The sequence below is a fragment of the Nerophis lumbriciformis genome, linkage group LG39 (genome assembly GCF_033978685.3).
Source record: "Nerophis lumbriciformis linkage group LG39, RoL_Nlum_v2.1, whole genome shotgun sequence".
Taxonomy (NCBI): domain Eukaryota; kingdom Metazoa; phylum Chordata; class Actinopteri; order Syngnathiformes; family Syngnathidae; genus Nerophis; species Nerophis lumbriciformis.
In genome coordinates, this window is record NC_084586.2 from 21,792,266 (window position 1) to 21,795,323 (window position 3,058).

Sequence of the window (3,058 nt, forward strand, 5' to 3'; positions counted from 1 at the left end):
TAAAAGCATCTTCCAGCAAACAAATCATTTAATTAAATGATGTCTTACTGTATAACTCAAACTATAAGTTATGGAAAATACAACTTCACCAATTTATTCATAATTTTTGCGATAAAGACACTTTAAAAAAAATGTTTTATTTAAATCGTGAATTGAAATACAGCTTCACCACTTTATTCATAATTTTTGTGCTAAAGAAGCTTTTTTTTAATTGTTTAAATCATGAATTGAAATACAGCTTCACCACTTTATTCATAATTTTTGCGATAAAGAAACTTTTTTAATTTTTTTTAATTTAAATCGTGAATTGAAATACAGCTTCACCACTTTATACATAATTTTTGTGCTAAAGAAGCTTTTATTTTTTTTAAATTTAATTCATGAATTGAAATACAGCTTCACCACTTTATTCATAATTTTTGTGCTAAAGAAGCTTTTTTTAATTTTTTCTTTAAATCATGAATTGAGATACAGCTTCACCACTTTTTTCATAATTTTTGTGCCAAAGAAACTTTTTAAAAATGTTTTTATTTAAATCGTGAATTAAAATACAGCTTCACCACTTTATTCATAATTTTTGTGCTAAAGAAGCTTTTATTTTTTTTATTTAAATCATGAATTGAGATACAGCTTCACCACTTTTTTCTTAATTTTTGTGCCAAAGAAACTTTTTTAAATTGTTTTATTTAAATCGTGAATTGAAATACAGCTTCACCACTTTATTCATAATTTTTGCGCTAAAGAATTTTTATTTTTTTTTATTTTTTTTTAATCGTGAATTGAAATACAGCTTCACCACTTTATTCATAATTTTTGTGCTAAAGAAGCTTTTATTTTTTTTTATTTAAATCATGAATTTAAATACAGCTTCACCACTTTTTTCATAATTTTTGTGCCAAAGAAACTTTTTAATTTTTTTTTATTTAAATCGTGAATTAAAATACAGCTTCACCACTTTATTCATAATTTTTGTGCTAAAGAAACTTTTTTATAATTTTTTTTATTTAAATCATGAATTGAAATACAGCTTCACCACTTTATTCATAATTCTTGCGATAAAGAAACTTTTACATTTTTTTTTAATTTAAATCGTGAATTGAAATACAGCTTCACCACTTTATTCATAATTTTTGTGCTAAAGAAGCTTTTATTTTTTTTAATTTAAATCATGAATTGAAATACAGCTTCACCACTTTATTCATAATTTTTGCGATAAAGAAACTTTTTTAAATTTTTTAAATTTAAATCGTGAATTGAAATACAGCTTCACCACTTTATTCATAATTTTTGTGCTAAAGAAGCTTTTATTTTTTTTAATTTAAATCATGAATTAAGATACAGCTTCACCACTTTATTCATAATTTTTGTGCTAAAGAAACTTTTTTATAATTTTTTTTATTTAAATCATGAATTGAAATACAGCTTCACCACTTTATTCATAATTCTTGCGATAAAGAAACTTTTACATTTTTTTTTAATTTAAATCGTGAATTGAAATACAGCTTCACCACTTTATTCATAATTTTTGTGCTAAAGAAGCTTTTATTTTTTTTTATTTAAATCATGAATTGAAATACAGCTTCACCACTTTATTCATAATTTTTGCGATAAAGAAACTTTTTTAAATTTTTTAAATTTAAATCGTGAATTGAAATACAGCTTCACCACTTTATTCATAATTTTTGTGCTAAAGAAGCTTTTATTTTTTTTAATTTAAATCATGAATTGAGATACAGCTTCACCACGTTTTTCATAATTTTTGTGCCAAAGAAACTTTTTAATTTTTTTTAATTTAAATCGTGAATTAAAATACAGTTTCACCATTTTATTCATAATTTTTGCGCTAAAGAAACTTTTTTTTCTTTTTTTTAATCGTGAATTGAAATACAGCTTCACTACTTTTTTCATAATTTTTGTGCCAAAGAAACTTTTTAATTTTTTTTTATTTAAATCGTGACTTAAAATACAGCTTCACCACTTTATTCATAATTTTTGCGCTAAAGAAACTTTTTTTCCCTTTTTTTTTTAATCATGAATTGAAATACAGCTTCTCCACTTTGGTGAAAAACATACCTTGTTTCCCAGAATGCTTTATTCTATCCAGGTACTAGGGTTCTATGGTATACCGGTACTAGTATAGTATCGCGGTACTAATGAATCTAAAACGGTACTATACTCTGTTTGAAGAGTACCGGTTCCCGGGCATGACGGCGCGTCGTCACGTGGTGACATTGCTGGTTTTTAGGAGCAGAGGAGCATGTTGGGCAGCGCACACACACAGAGTACTTACAAGCAGACACAGTGTGTAGACAGAAAAGGGAGAACGGACGCATTTTGGTGTAAAAAGTAAAGATAAAGGTGAAGTTATAACACTGAAGAGGTGCTTTAAGACATGGCAATAGAAAGTACTACAAAGTAGTTTTATGAAATAATGTAATAAAAAGGTCAAACATTTACCTTGGAGAGTGGAATTCTGCGGTATCTCCTAAAGGCTTCTCCATATTTTCATGGATAAATGTTACTAGCAAGTTAGACCGGATGTTATGTTGGGGTCTGACGGGGTTCACTGGGACTTTCACTACGCCACCTAGCGGCGGGGAGGCTCGCAACTCCAATTTATGCCTGGAACCTGAATAAGTCTTCTGTTTCCCAGCTGCAATACACTTTTTCACCACTTGTGGCAGCAACGACAACATCAAACAAACACGTGTGACACTATTCATTTTTTAAATGTTTTTATTTTTTATAAATGGCTGTGATGAAAATGTAAATGAGGGATTTTTAATCACTGTTATGTTGTAATTTGTATTAATATTGATACTGTTGATATTATTTATTTTTGTTTGACTACTTTTGGATTGTTTGTGTGTCCTCTCAATAATGTTTTGTTTTGGAATTGAAATTGTATTATTATTGTATTGTGTATTATTTTGTTGGATGGATGGATGGATGGATGGATTAATAATGAAAAAAAAATCTATCGCTAAAGTCATAGCAAAGTTTCTTTAGCGCAAACATGAATAAAGTGGTGAAGCTGTATTTCAATTCACGATTTAAA